The sequence below is a fragment of the Lissotriton helveticus genome, chromosome 6, assembly GCF_964261635.1.
Source record: "Lissotriton helveticus chromosome 6, aLisHel1.1, whole genome shotgun sequence".
In the NCBI taxonomy this organism is placed as follows: Eukaryota; Metazoa; Chordata; class Amphibia; order Caudata; family Salamandridae; genus Lissotriton; species Lissotriton helveticus.
In genome coordinates, this window is record NC_136067.1 from 1,739,243,281 (window position 1) to 1,739,265,594 (window position 22,314).

The following is a 22,314-nucleotide window of genomic DNA, read 5'->3' on the forward strand; positions in this document are numbered from 1 at the left end:
GGGGGCCCCCAAGACTTTTGTAGAATCTTCAAGGCTGAGGGGGCGCTTTCGAGAATGGGGTCCAAGACCTAGCAGACAAGCGTCCGAGTTCCAAGGTGTCCCAGGGCCATTTCAGTGGACCAGGCCCAAAAAGGAAAGAGCCTGCCGCCATTTTGAGAGTCCTGTGGCAGCCGCCTATTGCTGCACCGCAAGAGTGGGCGCAACTCAGCTGAATTTTCAAAAATCCCACAGAGAAAAAATCCTAACTATATATACCTACTGGCGACCGCCAGTAGGTAATATATATATATATACTGGAAAAAAAAACAAAGGTTACAGGGACATTATAGTTAGGCTTATATTTCACTTGTACAAAACCAGAGAAAATCAGCCGTTATAGTTAGCTGAGCTAACTATAACTCTTGCCCCAGCAATGCACTGCTTATGACCTCACATATTACATCACTCATGACATGGTCAGTGACATCACTGATGTCTAACTATAACGTCCCTGTAACCTTTGGTTTATTCAGTGAATATATATATATATATATATATATATATATATATATATATATATATATTACCTACTGGCGGTCGCCAGTAGGTATATATAGTTAGGATTTTTTCTCTATGGGATTTTTGAAAATTCTATGTCTAATAACTTTGGCGTTTGTGGACGGAATTGGCTGAAATGTTCAGGAAAATTGCACATTTTGTTTCTGAGCAGCCCCTGAAAATTGGGGGGGGGTTCGTCCAGGGGGGGTCGAGAAAAAAGGGGGGTCCCAAAACGTGTTTTTAACATTGAGTTTTCCATAGGGCGGTTGGCCTCACTTTTAGCCCGAACGGCTGAATGGATTTGCACGAAACTTGGCAAAATTGTAGGGACTGGTAGCCCGATGTGCCTTTTGTAGGTCTCAATATATGTGCTACAGTGGATTTTGAGAAATTAACGTTTAAAAAAAGATATATATCTGTAACAGCGGACCGGGCAGCGCTCCAGTACGCGTACTTTTCGCGCAACGGAGCTTTGTGAAGCAAAGCTGATTGGTTCTCCGGCGTCTGTAAGCATTCCAAACAGTCCGTAGCGGCCGCCATCTTGTCTCTCGGTAGGATCGAGAGACAAGAGGAGGCCAAAGCGAAGGGGCAAATGACCATAAGGGGGCATAGTAGATCCTCGCTGACCCCCTAGGTTTGATGTGGAGGTTTTAAAAGGGCCCCGCGGGGCAAAAAAAAATAATAATATTAATAATCGAACGGCTGAATGGATTTGCACGAAACTTGGTAAAATATTAGGGACTGGTAGCCCGATGTGCCTTTGCTAGGTCTCAATATATGTGCTCCAGTGGATTTTGAGAAATTAACGTTCAAAAAAAGATATATATCTGTAACAGCGCTCCGCTTCGCGTAATGGAGGTTTGCGAAGCTGATTGGTCATTCTGTCACTGGGCTATAGTTGGGCTACATCTGGCTGATATTTGGGCTACATGTGTTTTATTTTTGTCTCTGGCGGCCATCTTTGGGCTACATTGGGCTACATTGGGCTTCATTGGGCTTCATTGGGCTACATTGGGCTACATTTGGGCTCCAACATATATATAGGCCAATGTAGCCCAATATATATTTTTCAAAGTTAATTTTCGTAAAAACCACTGGAGCATATATCTTGAGACATAGCAAAGGCACATCGGGCTACCAGTCCCTACAATTTTGCCAAGTTTCGTGGAAATCCATTCAGCCGTTCGAGCTAAAAGTGAGTCCAACCGCCCTATGGAAATGAAGGAAATGAATGGGTAATTTGTAATTAGCAAATAGCTCATCGCAAACTAGGAATGGTAAAGAATCGCTATTTATTCCTTAAAGTTCGCTATTTAGGAAATGCAAAAAACTTTGATGATACATATGGCGGTTCATCTCTAACAAGATAAGAAGCATAGGGATAGATTTATGATGACTGGCGCATCACCAGGGATGTGTTAGTCATTCTGTGCCGCTGTTCCGTCACCTATGGTGTGCTGCATTTACAATGCGGCGCATCATGGGGCAAAAACAGCACAGATGCGTGATGTATCTGTGCCGTAAAGGTGGCGCATTGCTGGAGTTGTATCGCAAGTGTGATGAAGCTCCAGCAAGGGTCGGGGGTGCCCCTGTCTCAGGGTTTCTGTTCTCACACAGAACTGTGGACAGAGGATTGGAACCTCGCGAATTAGGATGTCCCAAAACTCACCTTAGTAATCAAAAACCCCTTAGCAAGCTAGGTACAGTGTCACATTGGATATAACAAACTCTCAATGTTTAGACAATCCAGAATATGAACTTATAGTACCTCAGGATACGTGGAACTCATGAACAGTCGGTCGTTATATATTTCTTAGAAACCAGAACATGGAGTTAAGAAGAACACATGTGTATTTGAAATGTTTATTTACTAATGCCGTCTTCTCAGGCGTAGTATCTTAGATAATACAAGTACACATATTATCAGTAGCAAAATTACCAGCATAGTTACTAGTACATAAAAAGCGAATGGTGACAGTATGTTAACATGCTGTAAATGAATAAGAGTTAGCAACACTTATAAGCAGCCACGGGCCGTGGAGGGAGTTACGGTGGGGCAGGGAGGCGGGGAGGGGGAGGGGCAGGGTGGAGAGGGCTCCACCCTGCCCCTCCCCCTCCCCGCCTCCCTGCCCCACCGTAACTCCCTCCACGGCCCGCGGCTGCTTATATCTCACCCTCCCTAATACACATATTATATTATTTGCTAAGAAGGTCTGTTTGTGTTGGTTTAGGGCGTGCCCATACTTTAGTGTCTTAGATTTGAAGGAATCACATCAGCATACACCAGCTCTCTCTTCATGTGAACCGCATCAACTGTTGTGTATGTGTGTTCGGCAAAGCAATATAAAACCCGCCTCATGCCCAGAATTGGCAGAAGCTGCACTTATGTTATGAGTATGAAGTCGTGGAGATCAGACCTCATAACAATTCTGTATCGTGTTGTTCTTGAAACTTCAGCACTCGCTGTACAGATATAGTTTAACAAGCAAAGCAGATAGTAGAGCAATAACATATTATTCTCATGTAAACCACGATGAACTACTAGGTTGAAAGCTAAAGCAACAACTAAGTGTCGTGTGCAGAAGTTGCAAAAAAGGAAAAATGGCGTTTAAACCGGTAATGAGCCCATGCTAACTTAACACGGTGTAAAGATATCCAGGACCTAGATGACACCTCCCCATGATCCGGAAACGAACTGAATAAGATAATAGAAGTGCCATCTCATGAGAGCAGATTGCAACTTTATATGTGGACGGTCCGCAAGGTAAAGCATTAAAAACTAGGAAAATTTAATGCTAAAGAAAAATAAAACAGCCAAGTACTTTATCGAGTCTTAAGCCAATAGGCAAGCTAAATAATAAAAACTTGACAAATAAGTCAATGAATTGTCAATGAAATGCTAGTACTCAGCATATCAAACATGAAAAAGGTCTATGACATAACTGTGTATGCAAAATAAGCTGCAACAGCCTCCAATAGGAAGTCACCGTCTTCATCCGAAAAGAGTTCAGCCATCCAATTTAAAAGCGGAAAAGAACATACGTGCTCTCCCAGCACCGGATCCTCTATCACCATCACAGGACAGCTCGGTGGGTTTTCAAGAAAGCTCTGTTCCAAGAAAGACTGTGTTGCCGCCAGTAAATTCCAGGGACCAATTAGTCCATGCATCAATGCCACAGCCATAATCCTTTCGCCAGGACAAACCAACTCGTGAGTAATGATAGGAGTCATCAGCTGATTAAAGTCGACGTCAGGAGAAACCGGTCCGCAGAGACACAAATCAATGGCCCAATCGAAATCACAGGTCAGGCAGTGAAATACAGGCTGGACACAGGTGAAGTAGGAGAATCGAAAAGATAATCCATATGCCGTGCTTAATATCGCCAACGGCATTGTGCCATAATATTCTAGCATGCGATTGCGGAACAGTGTCACCAGCTGCAGGGCGGGAGCTTGCACAGGAGGGACATCCATATTTAAAAATGTAAAAAAGCACAAGAGCGTCCGCTGGTAATGCAAGTAAAAATGGGAATCCACGAAGCAGAGTGGAAAAAATAGAATGAAAGAAAGCAGGGATGACTCCAAAGATTTTCTCAAATGAAGTCACGAGACCACTGGTAACAACTTTAAAAAAGTGCGCCAGGGCCTTTGTGGAGGACGCGTCAAAGATAGTCCGAACCATGTCGCTGAAATGCAAAGGCGAATCAGTATTTAAAAGGGTCTGCACCTCTGTACGGGTGTTCGCTATGTGAAGCACGAAAGTTTCACGGGCCGAACTCAAGGCCACCTCTCTCTGAGACAAAAGAGCTCTTATTCTTGCCATGCCGTTGAAATGTGCTCCCAAGGTTGGTATTTGTGGCCAGATTGAAAACTCCCTATGTTCATGTGTGGGAGGAAATAGAACATTTCTGCAGCAAATAACTCGTTCACTTACTGTTACGATAAAAGGAATACTTTTAATTAACCCAGAACAATCTTCATTATTGAGCATCAAATAACTACCATTTTCCAACAACTTGAACGTGGGGATGATAGCAGGAACTGGCGTGCCTTGCAACACGCAAGCCATATTTGGTCGGTGTTTGTTGCATGAACCGTGTAACTGTATGTGCCTACACATTAGTGAATGATCTGGCGTCTCAGTGCATTCCTCTCCATTCAGATAAACTTCTTGATCATCTTTGAAACATCTGTATGTGTATGGAAGCGACCAGACCTCATGAAGAAAAGCACTACCTAAAGGTTCATAACGACCTATTGGTATATATTTCATACAATTTGAAAACTTATATAAAGCAAAAGGCAGCGTTATTAAACCGTGGATAAGGCACGTTGCCAAAAAACCCGCAATCCTCTGCTGATGATGTCACTGAGTATGTCATGAATGATGTAATATGTGACATCATCAGCAGTGGATTACGGGTAATAGTATCTCTAGTTTACTCCCCTATAGCTGTCTTTCTTTTAACATAAGTGTCTGTTTCCTTCCCTTATACTTACTGTTTTTTCTTTTAAAAAAATGTTTTGGTTCACTTCCGGTTCGCGTACCGGCGAGCGAACTGGGAAGCGAACTACGAGAAATAGAGGTTGGCACAGTTCCAAATATTGTACCAATTTTTTAATAACGGGGAGGTAGTTCTGAAAAGAACTTTTTTTTTTATTGTTTTTGTTGTTTTATATTTTTTTTATTTTTTTTCTGAACATTTTTTTACTTTTTTTGAATTTTTCTGAACAGTTTTATATTTTTTTGGGTTTTTCTTGCAGGGGGCAATGAAAACGATTCATTGTAAAGGGCTCAACAGGAGCAACAAAACAAAAAAAAAGTATTTATTATTTGGGGCGTTTCGTACAAACTTGCATATGATAGTCAATAGCTCTGTTGATCAGAGTGATGCTTCTTTCTCCGTAGCAAATGAATCCATTGCAATGTACGCAGACGTGTTTTACTTCATGAAATCTCGTTTGAATATTTGGCACCATCTCCCTGCCCTCTGGTCCCGTTACTTCCGGTACAACAGATCTTCTGGCCATAATAGGGAGATTATCTAGGTCGTTACGAAACTGTGCAGCACTGTAGTTGTTAGGATGCCACCTAGTCATATGGCGATGCATTGTGTAGTTTCCGAAACTGTATTTTTTGTCGGTCCCTCTGGACAGTCTATCTTGACATATAAGGCAAGTTACGTATGTTGCATTTACTTTTTTCTGACCTTTGGGAATTTTAAAAAATTGCCAAATGAAGTTTTCTTTCCGGTGAGACGTCCTGGGCTCCTCAGGCAAAAAGTGCCTCTCTTCGTGCTCGTCGTCCTGTTCTTCTTCTTCCTCTTCTTGCTGAATTATAACTTGAGCAGGTGGTCCACTCTTCCTTGGATGTGGTGGAGGTGGTGGGGAAGCACCAGCTGAAGCTACTAAAGAAGCCATTGCTCACTGGTAACAAAGGGTCTTTCTCTCACAAAGATGAAAGTCAGAGTGAGGAAAGAAGGAGGGGTTTTCATCATTTGGGAAAAACAATAGTTCTCAACCAATGAAAAGTGTTCATTTTAGATTATATGACCTAGTCTTACATCATTAGGAAACCAAAAGCGAAATGAACCAATGAAAAGTGTTATTACCAAGTCACATGACCTGCTGTGTTTACGTTAAGCGCTTTGCAGGGCCTCCAGGTTTGCTTCCAGAAACCTGTGCTTTGCGACTCGGTAAGCGTACCAGTTCGCTAACGTAGCACGTCATATGACGTATCACACGACAACGCGAAACGTCATGCGGACGGGAGGCGTCACGATGTTGTTTTCTAACGCGGCAGTTGCGGTAAAGAAACGTTTACCGGCTCGCGGTCTATTTCGCGGCATCAAGGTCAGCTAACGGGAAGCTTCCCGATTCGCGAAGCGGGAACGAAGAAAAAAAAATATTTAAAAAAAAAATTATTAATAAACATATAAAATATATTTTTGGATTTAAAGAAGAATACATTTTACAGCTACAGATATTAGCTGTTAAAAAACCAATGAAATTCACTGAAAAAACCATAGGTTATAGACCATATATAGTTAGGAATTAGCATTTACAAAACCTTGAAAATTCACTGAAAAAACCATAGGTTATAGACCATATATAGTTAGGAATTAGCATTTAGAAAACCTTATTTTACTCACACAAAACCATTGAAATTCCATATATAGTTAGTTGCACTAACTATATATCGCGCACCCGCAATCCACTGCTGATGATGTCACATATTACATCATTCATGACATGGTCAGTGACATCACTGATGACATCACTGATGACATCTCAAATGACATCACTGATGACATCTCACTTGACATCAATGATCACATCACTGATGATATCATTCATGTGATAATACAATGCATCTCCTCACACTCTAATATAACCTCCGTTACACCCAGTGTTAAATAGAGAGTATAATTTTCTAAACCATTGACACACCAATACTAGTTACTACATACGCACTCACTGATTCCTATGTCTACACACACATTCACTCATACAATCATTCATACATACAATCACTCATCTTTACAACATTATCATATGCACTCATACACCTATACAGACACTCACACTCTGCCACTCATCCATGGAGTTACTCACACACCTAGTCAGTCCTGAAAAGAATCAATCACACTTCCATTTTCTCATCTATACAGTTAAACACAGAACACCTTACATTTTTGAAACATATACTAACACATACTTACTCTCTTATAGAATCACTGATACAAGTACACATTGATCTGCACAGAGTCACACACCTCCCAGCCAGCCATACACACACTCAGTCTCCCATACAAATACTTGTGCAACCAATCAATAACCCATATAGCTACTTATATAGCTACTGATCAACACATGCAGCAGCTTGCACAACAACAGACATACTGATGCACACTTTCAGACAGTTTAGTCACTAACCCGTGCATTCAGTAAGACGCATTTAATCACTCACTCATACAGTCAATCACGCACCTACTAAAACCTTCATTCAGACACTTATACATCCACTCATTCTTCAATATGTAAAACATATTTAAACTTTACAGAAACACATAATCACTGGATGTTGTCATCAGTGATGTCATCAGTGATGTCACTGACCATGTCATGAATGATGTAATATGTGACATCATCAGCAGTGGATTGCGGGTGCGCGATATATAGTTAGTGCAACTAACTATATATGGAATTTCAATGGTTTTGTGTGAGTAAAATAAGGTTTTCTAAATGCTAATTCCTAACTATATATGGTCTATAACCTATGGTTTTTTCAGTGAATTTTCAAGGTTTTGTAAATGCTAATTCCTAACTATATATGGTCTATAACCTATGGTTTTTTCAGTGAATATATATATATATATATATATATATATATACATATTTATACATATACATATGTATATACATCAAGACATGGATGTAATTATTTATTTGGTGTAATGCAATATGAAACACCACATATATTTTTTCCAACAGTAATCTGAACTGATATACTTGAACTAATGAAATTGTAATTTGTTTTTTTTGCCATTACAAGATGGCGCTTATGATTTGGACAGTGGTCTGTTTTTTATTTTGATTATGTTTGCCTTTATTAACTTCCGCCTCGCCGCCGCCAGCTGACACTGACGAAGGCAAGTGCTGAAACGCGTCTGTTTCATTGTTTTTCTGTGCAATAAACCTGACTAGGTGTAACCTACTACGAGTGCTGGTGTGTCAAGTTTTTTGGCAGCGGAGCAATAATATATATATACATATATATATACATATAGATAGCCAGTAGGTATATATAGTTAGGATTGTTTTCCATAGGGAAATCGCAACATTCTATTGGGAATAACTTTGGCGCCGGTTGAGGAATCTTCCTGAAATTTTCCTTAACTTTGCCTCGCGGCGCTCCGCTCCTTCCCTGAAAGTTTGGGGGGATTCGTCAAGCGGGGGCTAAGATAAAAGGGGGGTCCCAAAACGTGTTTTCCCCATGTTAATTTCCACAGGGCGGTTGGACTCACTTTTAGCCCGAACGGCTGAATGGTTTTCCACCAAACTTGGCAAAATTGTAGGGACTGGTAGCCCGATGTGCCTTTGCTATATCTCAAGATATGTGCTCCAGTGGTTTTTACGAAAATTAACTTTGAAAAAATATATATTGGGCTACATTGGGCTATATATATGTTAGAGCCCAAATGTAGCCCAATGTAGCCCAATGTAGCCCAATGTAGCTCAAAGATGGCCACCAGAGACAAAAAAAAACAAATGTAGCCCAAATATCAGCCAGATGTAGCCCAACTATAGCCCAATGACAGAATGTCCCAGAGTGTTCTAAAGAACAACTAGAGCGCTAACAGTCTTACTTATGACAAAAGTATGGCACACCTGAAGTCATCTTGATTGGAATAAAGTGTTAACACTTAAAACATTTAATTTGCAAAGGAACAAAATGAGGGGGTTCATTTTGCCATAGAAATTATGATTAGTGCTGAAGAAAGAAAAATTAGGGCACATTTTGAGTGACTTCTCAAATCCTCTTACATTTCATTAAAAAAATTCTGATATGCAGTCTCCCAAGATGGCCACCAGAGACAAAAGAGCCCAAATGTAGCCCAAATATCAGCCAGATGTAGCCCAACTATAGCCCAATGACAGAATGTCCCAGAGTGTTCTAAAGAACAACTAGAACGCTAACAGTCTTACTTATGACAAAAGTATGGCACACCTGAAGTCATCTTGATTGGAATAAAGTGGTAACACTTAATACATTTAATTTGAAAAGGAACAAAATGAGGGGTTTCATTTTGCCATAGAAATTTTATATATATATCTATTCACTGAAAAAACCATAGGTGATACACCAGTTATAGTTAGGAATTAGCATTTAAAAAACCTTTGAAATTCACTGAAAAAGCCCTAGGTTTCACACCAGTTATTGTTAGCTGGAAATTTTACTCGCATAAAACCATTGAAATTCCCACGTTATAGTTAGTTGGACTCACTATAACTTGCACGTCTGCAATGCACTGCTGATGACGTCACATATTACATCACTCATGCATATATTTAAATATTTAAACATTACTCGCTAATATATGTATTCACTAAGATACACTTAATAAGCCAGTTAACCAATCAATTTTTTTTTTCAAACACTGAAAAAACCATATGTTTCAGGCCTTATATAGTTAGGAATTAGCATTTAAAAAACCTTTGAAATTCACTGAAAAAACCATAGGTTTCCGGCCTTATATAGTTAGGAATCAGCATTTAAAAAACCTTTGAAATTCACTGAAAAAACCATAGGTTTCAGGCCTTATATAGTTAGGAATTAACATTTAAAAAAACCTTTGAAATTCACTGAAAAAAACCATAGGTTTCAGGAGATATATAGTTAGGAATTAGTTTTTAAAAAACCTTTGAAATTCACTCAAAAAACTATAAGTTTTAGTGGTGTTATAGTTAGCTGGACATTTTACTCATACAAAACCAATGAAATTGCTCCTATGTAGTTAGTTGTACTAACTATATTTCGCGCACCCGCAATCCACTGCTGATGATGTCACATATTAGATCATTCATGACATGGTCAGTGACATCACTGATGACATCTCAAATGACATCACTGATGACATCACAGATGACATCATCCACGTGACAATCACATACACCTTTTCATACACTATTACAATTTTTCATCACTGTTTGTAAAATACAGAGTATCATATTTAAATCCATTGTCACAGCAATACAAGTATCTAAAAATCCACTCAGTGATTCATAGATGTATACACACATCTAATCACTTACCTATGGATTCACTCATACATGCTGTCAATGAACAATAGAACACTATCAAAAATGCTTATACATCTATATCGACATTAAACAACAGCACGCATCCTATTCACCTATGAAGTCATCCTACTCACTTATGCAAACAATGGATCATACTTACATATTTACTTAGCAAAACACTTATACAAACACCACTTATTCTATTCATTTAGATAGTAAGTCATACTTAGTGAATTATAAAATCATTATTACAAGTATACAGTTATCCATACAGTCACTCACACAATCATTGTGTCTTATGTATACTTATTTATATACAACAACTGACACATACACTGCCTTTTATTTTTCTAGTTTGTTGGACCTGTACCTTTGAGAAATATATTTGCTCATCACCACACCCATAAAGAGATTCCCTCACCCAAACTGTTAGAACATGTAGTTTTAACTTCATATATCTACTGAATCAACTATTCACACATCTTTGGACAGTCACACCCCCCCCACCGAACCACACACACTTTCACACTCCCATACAAATACTCAGTTAACTAATCAATAACTAATATAGACTTTCACATAGCTAGTAACCAACTGTAGAATCAGTTTACACAACAACTGACAAAGTGATACAGATATTCACACAGTTTAGTCACTATCCACTATATTTAGTGAGACATTATAAATTGGTCAAGTAAACAGTCAATTACACTGCTACTAAATCCTCCATCCAAATATTTATTTATATATATCCACTCATTCTTCAATGTAAATTGCTATATATATAATGCATATTTAAATAACGAAGCAAACCACATTCACTGGATGATGTCATCAGTGATGTCATTTGAGATGTCATCAGTGATGTCACTGACCATGTCATGAATGATCTAATATGTGACATCATCAGCAGTGGATTGCGGGTGCGCTAAATATAGTTAGTACAACTAACTATATAGGAGCAATTTCATTGGTTTTGTATGAGTAAAATGTCCAGCTAACTATAACACCACTAAAACTTATAGTTTTTTGAGTGAATTTCAAAGGTTTTTTAAAAACTAATTCCTAACTATATAACTCCTGAAACCTATGGTTTTTTCAGTTATATATATATATATAGGTAGTTACGGTTAAAACCTGGGGGCCGATTATGATGGCCGTCCGCCACCATAGAGTAGGAGGGAACCTCCGCATGGCCTGGGGAGTTCCCTCCTGTGCAATTAGGATGTGACCGCCACCCTGGCGGTCACATCCTCTATTTTTACCATTGCGGCGGGTGCGGCTTCTAGCTGCATCCGCCGCAATGGTAAAAATGCATAGATTGCATTTGTATGCAGAAAGCGGCAGGCACCGAGCGGTGCCTGCCGATGTATACGATTTCTGTATACAAATGCAGGGGGGTGCCATAGGTACCCCCCATGTGCACCCCCCACCCTCCCCCTTCACCCAGGGGGCCCGCAACGGGCCCCCGCAGTGAAGTTACACATGCTTTTCCACGGCGGAAAACCCGCCGCGGAAAAGCATTTTTTACAGGCCATCCTAATATAGCTGACGGTGTCTGAGAGACACCGTCACCATATTAGAGCTTTTCCGCCGCGGTTGTAAGCCAACTGCGGCGGAAAAGCTGCGGACGTAAACCAGGACCCACCAGCCATCCTAATGTGGCGGTGGGTCTTTGGTGGGTCCGCTGCGGTTTTCCCGCATCCTCCGGGCCGGCGGTGGCTTCCGCCGGCCCGGAGGATGCGGGAAAACCGCGATCGTAATAGACCCCTTAGTTTCCATAGGAAAATCATTCTTTGATTTGCCAATATCTTTGGCGCCTTTGATGAATCTTCACAAAATTTTCAAACCTAATGGGCGGCCTTCTCAATTTCTCTGTTGAAAGTTTAGGGGTGATTCGTGAAGGGAGTGCCAAGAAAAAAGGGGGGTTCCCAAAGCGCTTTTTTGCCATGTTAATTTCCATTTGAAATTTTGGAACAGGCTACAGCCGGAACTGTTGAATGGAATTACACAAAATTGGGCAAAAGGTAGCTCTTGGTTCATGAAGCGCCCTTTCTTTTAAATGGTGTAAATCAGTTTTGTAGTTTTTTAAATATTAAATGAAAAAGAAAAATAGACACCTGGGCGAAGCCTAAACATCTCCTCCCGAGTATAGTATAAGCTTTATTCTAATTGGCTGCCAACACTCCAAACCAAGTGTTGGTAGCCATAATGTGCCTCGCATCGAATGAAAATCAAAAAAGTGAGACATACGTTGCAAACAAGAAAAGGGGGAGGGTAAAAGCACCCTGACCCCCCCCCCCCACCTCCCCAGGCCCCAAAAAAGCATTACAAAAACATTACGGGCTGGGTTGCGCCGGTGCGCGAATCCGTCCAAAAATTTAAAAAGCAAAGCATGGGCTCCCGCACTTCGTTATGAAAAGCCCCTGGGTGCGCCCGCAGCCCTGGGGACCACCACCTTCCTGGGGATTCCTAATTTATTCACAGGGGCATGCAGCAGCCCCCCTCAGCCCCGGGTACCGCCACCACCCCGGGGCTTGAAATCAAGTAGGGCGGGGGGCCTTGTGCACAGCCCAAAGCCCCGGGACCGCCACCTCCCAGAAGCTCTCACTTCCAAAAACCAAAGCAGAATTGCTTTTGCAGAAGGGGAGCTGCATGTTAGCAGCTCCACTTGTGCAAAACTAATGCCTGCTCCAGCAGGAGGTGGAGAACAGGCTGGGACCGTGAAGGCATTGGGGCTAACCCCATTGTGCCCAACAGTGAGGCCAGGCCCCGGGGAATGGGGTCCCCTGGGCCAGAAGTGGCCTAGGGAAGGAGGACCATGCGGCTATCCTCCCATTATTAAATAAAAACGGAAGCTTGGAAGTCTTAGACTATAAACTACTACTTAATTTGTGACGGGGTCTACCAGTGCGCACATGGGCACTTAATCATTAGCACTTGCTCTTTGGGCATGCTGTATAACAGACTTATTAGGAAATATGCTGTTTCTGTTTTATAACACACAACACACAAACTTGCAAGTGTAATGATGCTAAGGCACAAGCCCACATGGATATACAGCTCCATGGGAAGAGAGCATTCTGCAGAGACCATGTGTTCTAGCACTCAGCCTTTAATCTATTAGGAGCAGGCAACCATGCTGCTACATCAGTTTGGCAATTTTAGACTTTAAACTACTGCTTGATTTGTGGCAGGGGCAACCAGTGGGCACATGGGCACTTAATCATTAGCATTTGCTCTTTGAGCATGCTGTATAACAGACTCGTTAGGGAATATGCAGCTTCTGTTTTATAACACACAATACACAAAATAGGTTGGATATGTTGGCCTGTGTTGCATTACTCAACATTTCTAAGTATACACAGGGACAGGCATGGTACCCTTGCATGTCTTAGTTACTGTCACATCAAATTACTAAGCTACCCTTGTGCATCCTTGTGTGGCACAAGTACAATGCATATCCAAGAGTAATATGGTATGAGTATCTGGGCAGTATTATTACACCATCCAGAGTTATGTACTGTTGATTCTCTTTTGTGCGAGCAGTGAGGTATTCGCATTAGGTAATGATCTTGTCATATTTACTTTGCAACATTTATGTGGATTTGTGGAACATTGTTTTGGCCTCACATGCCTCAGACATCCGATTCATAGGTGGTAAGTGCTTGTATACTTTGCGAAAATCTCACTATGTGTCAATCAATAAAGTGCAGCTTGTTGAGGCACTCTGACATTACATTGGAAACTACACATTATGCATCCTACCATTGCAATGGATGTAGGTGCACATACAAAGAGAGCATGTGCAATTGACTTTATCTTGCTCATCTTCAACCTCAAAAAGTGCCTTTGGATTTTTGAGTTACATACTGTAGATGGACTTTTCGGAAATAACCATACAAAACTCATAATTTTTTATTCCAGCAGTTCAGATCCTCATATATTATGTGAGTAGGTGATGTGTTTTCTCAATAAACACGTGCTAGATTTGGGGGTCACTAGTTGGCACCGGTAAGTACTTGTGACAAATAGGGAACCTTGCCTCTAGTCAGGGTAAGGGGGTACACTGCTAAAATAACCCCTGCTCACCTCCTTGGCAGCTTCACACGGGCAGACAGGCTTTTCTCAGAGGCAGTGTGTAAAGCATTTGAGACCACATACAGTAATCCAGTGACAACACTACAGATGGACACCACACAGTTGTATATTAAAAATAAGTATTCTTTATATAGACTTAACACAAGACCACAAACGACAAAAAATCACAATACTATACTTAAGATGGTAGTTTTAGCTTAGTTCAGTTCAGTTCTTAAGATGCAACACTTTAAGTCAATGTAACTTACGATGCGTGACGCTTCCACAACAAAATGTTGCAGCAATGAAGATGTGGCAACGATCCGGTGCAAAAGAAATAAAGATGGCACTTTCTCCTTGATGCGTCACGCTTCCCGGTGACGCGGCGGCGTCTGCTGCGATGTCGATCCTCTTCTCCGGCAATGTGATGTGCTTCCCGGTGATGCGCCAGCGTCTGCTGCGACGTCTCTTCTTCGGCGATGCAAGATGCTGTCCACGATGTGAGCCGTGACAGGCCCTGCGACACGCTTCCGAGTGATGTGACAACATCTGCTGCGACATCGATCCTCTCTCCTGACGATGCGAGTTGCATCCACAACAATGCGAGCCGCGACAGGCCCTGCGACACTCTTCTTGGAGGTGCGCCGGTGTCTGATGCGACATCGATCCTCTTCTCCTGCGATGACCCGTGACTGGCCCTGTGACACGCTTCTCGGAGATGCAGCAGCATCTGATGCAATGTCAATCCTCTTCTCCTGCGACACATTTCCCGGTGATGCGGCAGCGTCTGCTGGGACGTCGTTCCTCTTCTCCGGCGATGCGTGGCGCTTCATGATGTGAAGCGGCAGTGGCAGTTCGGCGACACGCTTCTTATTCTTGAGTCGCGCTTCCAACTCCTTGCGACACGCAAGTCCTCAAAAAGTCCAGCACAGCTGCAGGCACTTCAGGAAGACGCTTGGGGAGCTGGTGGGTGAAGTCTGTTGTCCCTGAGACTTCAGCAGGAGGCAAGCTCTGTTCCAAGCCCTTGCAGATCCTTCACAAGTTGAAAATAAAGTACACAAATTATTTCTCCTTCCTTTGGCAGTCAGGCAACCACTGCAGGCCAATCCCCCAAGCAGCACTTCAGCTTAGGAATTGTCTCTCCTCAGTGTCTTCAGGTTCCTCTCCTTAGCAAAGATTTCTTCTTGTAGTCCAAAAGTGATATAATTTCTTGGGATCAGGGTCCCTTTATTTATACCCCAAAATCCGTTGTCCACAGAGGGGCCTTTGCCCAGTCCAAACCAGTCTTGGAGCACTCTGTTGACAAGATTCCTTCTCTCCTTACACAGTACAGGGCAGAAACATCAGACGCCCCACAGGAGGTGGAGCCAGCATTGTGGAGGGAAAGCACAACCCTGGAGCACTTTGTTGACATGATTCCTTCTCTTCTTTCACAGTGCAGGGCAGAGACATCAGCCGCACCACTGGAGGTGGAGCTAGCATTGTGGAAGGCAGGCACAGACCTATTCAGGTCCCAGGTGCAACTCCTTCCACCCATCTAGATGCAGATCTCTATATTCACCACTGGGCTGACTCATTCTGTCTCCTGGAATCCCCCGGCCCTGTCACTCAAACTCCAGACAAGGAATACACAACCTAGCAGAGGCAGGCTTTGGATAGTTAGACACGAAAATACCTACTTTCTAAAAGTGGTATTTTCAAACACAGAATGTTAAAACCAACTTCACTAAAAGATATATTTTATCATTCTGAGTTCAGGCATATTAAACTCGAATTTCTACCATGCTCCCTGAGTCAGTTAGGATTATAAAATGTAATAATCTAACTGTCCATTCTGTCCTATGGAGAACAGTTGGCCTTGCAATAGTGAAAAACAAAAATGGCCGTATTTCACTATTAGGGCATGCCACACACAACAGGGCATGTCCTACCTTATACTTACAATGCACCCTGCCCTTGGGCCTTCCATTGAGGTGTCTGATATGAAGAAAAGGGAAGGTTTAGGGACTGGCAAGTGGGTGCAATTGCCCAGTCAAAATGGCAGTACCAGACTGCACGCAGGCTCTGCAATGGCACGCCTTAGACACATTTTACAAGGCTGCTTCTGTGGGTGGCACAACCAGTGCTACAAGCCCACCAGCAGCATTTGGATTTACAAGCCCTGGGCACACTTAGTCCACTGTACTAGGGTCTGACAAGTAAACCAAACAAGCCAATTATGGAATCACTAATCCATACATCAGTTTACAGTAGGGAACACTCGCTCTGTGGCACTGGACAGCAGTGGCACAGTGCCCAAAGCAACTAACACCAGCAAAAACACATGAGGCAACAGAAAAAAATGGAAGGGAGACCAACGCCAATGGTGCCATGTCTAACAACACGTATCTAAATATATGATGTATTGTGCATCAGAAGTTCATCTGATTGCACATGTGACTTCACATTTATATGTGATAATTCTGATAAGTGAGGAGGTATACAATTTGCCATCAGCAAGTGTAGCATTTTATTTTTCAGCATTTATTTTGCAGCACAAATGGTCAGGATATACTACTGCACAAACAAAAAGTACAGTACTGTGTTCCACAGAAGGTGGCATGATGTCCTACAGAGGACAGTTAGAAAAACAGGCCGGGGCAATCACAAATGTTTATCGGGATATTATTAATCAGAAACTGGGGAACTCTACATCTTCCTTCTCTGATGAGTGCTCTGCCTCCCTTGCAAGTTGTCGTGTTGGAGTGGGAGGCAAATGAGTGATGTTACTAGCCTCAGGCAAACAGACATCGGAGGTAGCAGAGACTACTTCTATGTTCCCAACAACATTTGTGAGCGCTAGTAAGGCAGCATGGTAGTCCCTGGCAAAGGTGTGCTGGTTAACCAACAAAGCAATGAAGTTGCTATTGAGGGAACTCATTGATTCTATGAAAGAGCCAAACTTAGCCTTCAGGGACCGGATGGATAAATTAATGTCCCCAGCTGCCAGACATCTTCACTGGTGTCAGATATAGAAGGCTGGTGATGCTGATCCTTCTGCATCTTGACACCAGCAATGTCAACCAGGGAGCCATTAATCCGATGGATCCAAGCATAGGTGTCTGTGATAGCCTTTGTCAACCCCTTATTAGGGCTCAGACACATATGGACTCCTTCAATAGTGGCCACTATGGTCTCCATCCCCAACCGGACCACATCAGTCATTCACTGCTGGACTTAGCCATTGATTGAAAAGCAACTTGGGAATCTTCAGAGTCTTCAGCAGCTATGTCAAAGGTTGAAGATACACGTCCAATATGTATTAGCTCATCTGGAGTCCCAGCAACTTTATCTTCACTTGCCAGTACTAGAGGAGAAGCTTCAAAAGTGTCCAAAAGCTGTTGAAAAGTATCTTCAACCATGGGGGGCAAGGTGATATCATCAACAGGTTGGGCATCATGAACAGACTGATGACCAGGAGGTGTTGATTGTCTCTCTAGAAAGGAATATGTTACAAAGATGTCATGATTAAATATGACATGAGTGAATTTTGTAACACTCAGACACAGGTAAATATGGCAATGTTGTACTATTGTTGCTTTTCACATGGAAATAAATGTACATTGTTCACATAATCTCAGTATTCAGTGGGCCTTTTGTGTAAATTTCACACAGTGCAACACAGCTAGCCAGCTTGCCACCCTACCTGATAGAGTAAGAGCAAGGTGAAATGTTATGGTGCATTTCTGATCTATGTCTGCACTGATGCAACATTTACCTTAGCACCCCTACAGACATTTTTGCCCCATGTAGCAAGGGTGTCTGAATTTGCTCTAGCCATCCGACTGCACCCCAGCACCAGCCAAGGGATGTTATATATTGTCATATATTATCACACAATCCTGCACTCTACCTTTCACACAGCATAACACAGCAAGTTGCAAGCAATTCATACAATATTGCACCATAGTGGTCATATTTCACAAATATCCACACAACACTACACCGCAAGCAGCAATGCATGAAAAGGGAATGGCATTTTATATGTCTTTTCCAATTTTACAGGGGAATCTTGTAGATTCCTATCACACACAGTCATAGTCGGTCTCCACAACACTAGAAACTAAGCAGCATATCTGAAATGGATAGCATCCTTCATAATTGGAAGTATACAACAGTTTGCGCTCCCTCCGTTCCCTCAGAACCCAAGGAGCTCATCTGCAAAGTCCCACACATCTTTTCACTCAGCCCCATTCTCTTAAACGTATACATGACTCCTCTGGCAACCAGTATTCAGACCTACGGACATTTACATCATCTCTTACACTGATGAAACCCAGAGCATACAATAACTCTCAGGAGTCACTAACACCATTAACAGTTGTTACATTATGCCATTGACCAACATGACTAACTCTATGTGAGATTAGTTGCTCATATTCAACCTGAAAAGGTAAAAGTGATGGTAATCTGTAACATTAACTCACCCTGGTTGCCCAGATAACTAGGCCCACACCCCACACACTCCACCCACCCCAGAAACCTATCCATCATCCTGAACACCTAGCTCACAATGAGATTTCAAATTGCCACTGTCACCTCGATCTGTACCACTGTGTGGGGCTTTCTGGAGGTAACAGGAGGTCTTGTTGGCCCTTAAGGACCCTCAGCAGCCAAGGGGACTTCATTCCCTAACTAGCAGCACACCAGAAGGCATATTTGCAGAGTTTTGGAGAAATAGGGCTGTCTAGCCAGAGCTCTTTGTTGTGGAACATGGGGGAGTCTCAAGGCCCCCACGGTCCCTGCCGGCTCCCTCTCTCCTGCAGGAGGCAGAATTGCTTTGAGACATAGGGAGCTGCTAAAATGCTGGATCTTAAAGCAATATCTGTTTCCCGGCTCATGACAGTGGGGAGAGAAACAGACATGCTCTGCTTTCAGCTAGCGAGAGCATTTTTGCTCTTGCTTGCTGAAAGCAGAGTGTTTGCTATGGCTTGACAGGATCTGTGCTTCTGCCAAGCCATAGCAAACTACAATGTCCTATGGCTGGGCACTCTGGGACATTTCTGGAGCTGGCTCTAGGGGGTGGCAGTCCTTACGGAATGTAGGCCTCCACGATGGGGACCTTGCCATCCCCCTCCTTTGTTAATTAGGCCCTGGTGAGGTGGTGGTCCCCAGGGTGTCTGCAGCAGACTCCCTTTATTATTGAATTTTCACCCCAGGGAGGTGGTGGACCTCGGGTCTTGTGTGTGGTGGATGGAGTCACCAAACAAATTATTAGTTTATGATATGCCCGTGGAGGCGGCGGTCCCTGGGGCTGCAGGAAAGACCATAGTGCCTCCCTGTATTGTTTAAAAAAAGTGTTTAATCTATGTCCCCCAGGGAGGTGGCTGTTCCCAGGGCAGCAGGGGGCGCATGTGGGCCCCGGTATTCTTATACAACTGTCCCCCAGGGAGGTGGCAGTCCCAGTGGCAGCAGGAGAGCCGTTAAGGTTCCCCTGAAAATATTAATGATTCTGCCCCAAAGAGGAGGCAGTCCCAGGAGCTTTGATTAGCCCCATGAAGGGGGCCCAGTTTGCCCTCTCCTAAATTTCCACAATGTCCCCTAGGACTTAGCGCATACATGGGTTATTACAAAGCAAGCACAGGAGCTTTTTTTTTTAATTTTAATGTGAATTTGCTGATCCACACACAAGACTCTGTCCCAAAATGTTAAAAGGGCATTTTCACCCGGTGGGGTCCCTGAGGGACCTCTCCACCATATATGGAGATTCAGGGAATTCCTACCGTGGTGCTTATCTTTTTTTAAAACTTTTTTGGGGACTCGGATGTTGGCTGAGTCCCACGATGGTTGCCAGCACTTCCTAGTTGAAGTGTTGACAGGTAATCACATTTTAGTAGGATTCACGAGTCCAGTGCAAGTGCAGACTGCGTCCCCAGATATCTATGTTTTTTAAAGATAGATATCACCAAAACTACTGATTGAATTTCAACTAAATCACAAAAGGCAAACTTTCTGGACCAACATCAAGCATTCTGCCAAATTTGGTGTAATTCCGTTCAGCAGTTCGAGCTGTAGCCGTGTTCAGAAAATTAAAAATCCCCATAGACTTAACATGGGGAAAACAAGTATTGAGGCCCCTTTTTTCTCAACCCACTTGATGGATCACCCCGAAACTTTCAACCCAGCAGCTGAACCAAAAATGGGAGGTTTTGTGACAATTTTGTGGAGATTCGTCAAGCGACGTGAAAGTTATTGGCAAAACAAATACGATTTCTATAGAAACTTTGGTAGACCTAGGAATCCGTGAATGTGTACATAGTAACTGGTATTAGTGTCTCTATTATTCTAAAATGGTAGTCGGTATTTTAGAATGGGTGTATCAAAGGTTTTATTAAGGTATGAGGAGGGGCATCAGATTTTCACGTGGATGATGTCATCAGTGATGTTATCAGTGATGTCATTTGAGATGTCATCAGTGATGTCACTGACCATGTTATGAATGATGTAATATGTGATGTCATCAGCAGTTTATTGCGGTGGCGCGAGTTATAGTTAGCTCAACTAACTATAACGGCGAAATTTCAATGGTTTTGTATGAGTGAAATGTCTGACTGACTATAACATCCCTGAGACCTATGTTTTTTTCAGTAAATTTCTATGTTTTTTTATGCTAATTTGTAACTTTAAGGTCCCTGAAACCTTTGTTTTTTTAGTGAATTGTTAAGGTTTTTTAAATGTTACTTTCTAATTATAATCTTTAAACCTATAGTTTTTCAGTTATTTTAAATTATCACTCCATTCTCAACCTAGTGAAAACAGCCGATATCCCCATGGCTTTTACTGGCATAAACCAGGACGACGACCTAAAATGTGAAAGTGAGCCCAGCCCAGAATCACATCTGAAGGCCAACATATGTCACAGAGTTACTGATCATGCAGCTCAGACACTCATGAAGGCCACAACACCCACTGCCTCCAGCCTCAGGACGTCCCCCCGAACCACCTCCCTCCCTACTACCGCTGAGGCAGCACAGAACAGGACAGGGAACCTTCCAAAAACTGCATGGTCCCTCAGCCACAATACTTGAATGTTGGCAGATATGGCAACCAAGTATGTGTGAAGGACGCAACTCACCCATCAATAATAAAAAGAATGCACACAATACCAAGTGTAGCAGTGATGTGCTGGACAGACCTCACAATGCAGAGCACAGACCTCTCCATGTGGACATATACTGCTGGTGCTTGCAGTGTTATGGACAATAAACACAACTATGTTACCTCACGCAGTGGGGAAGATCTCGGTCATGTAGCTGTGTTGTCCCCTCCTGAAAGCAGAAGCGCAGTGGACTGGTCCAACGTAAGTCACTCCAGCATAGGAGTACGAATAAATAAGCCGGGGCTCTGGGCGTGGTGCACTTGTTTGAAGGCCAACGAGTCTGCCACAGCGGCAGGCTTCATAATGCCATGTTGCATCCGCCATGATGGTGGGCCTCCTCAACACAGGCCCCCTGCGAACCCAGCGGTACATCACCCCAGACTTATGTCTGTACAGTCGACTGCCTTTGATCTACACCGCAGACAGAAGTACTCACAATTCAGATGAAGAAGAGATTGCAGATGAAGCAGTCTAACATGCCAGACACATTGCTCCCAGTGCGGCCCCCCAGGACCACACATCATTGCCGAGTGCACACCCGGTAAGTGCTTCAGGTGCCACTAACTCACTGCACCATAAGTTATTTCCATGTGGCTTTATTAAGGTAGAATTCAATAGACATAAGACATTGCCCAAGTGCGGCCCCCTGGACCCCGCATCATCGCAGAGTACGTACACCCTGAGCACCAAAGGCACTACTAACTGAGTGCACCATAAGTCATCGTCACATGGTCTTATTAAGGCAGAATTCATTA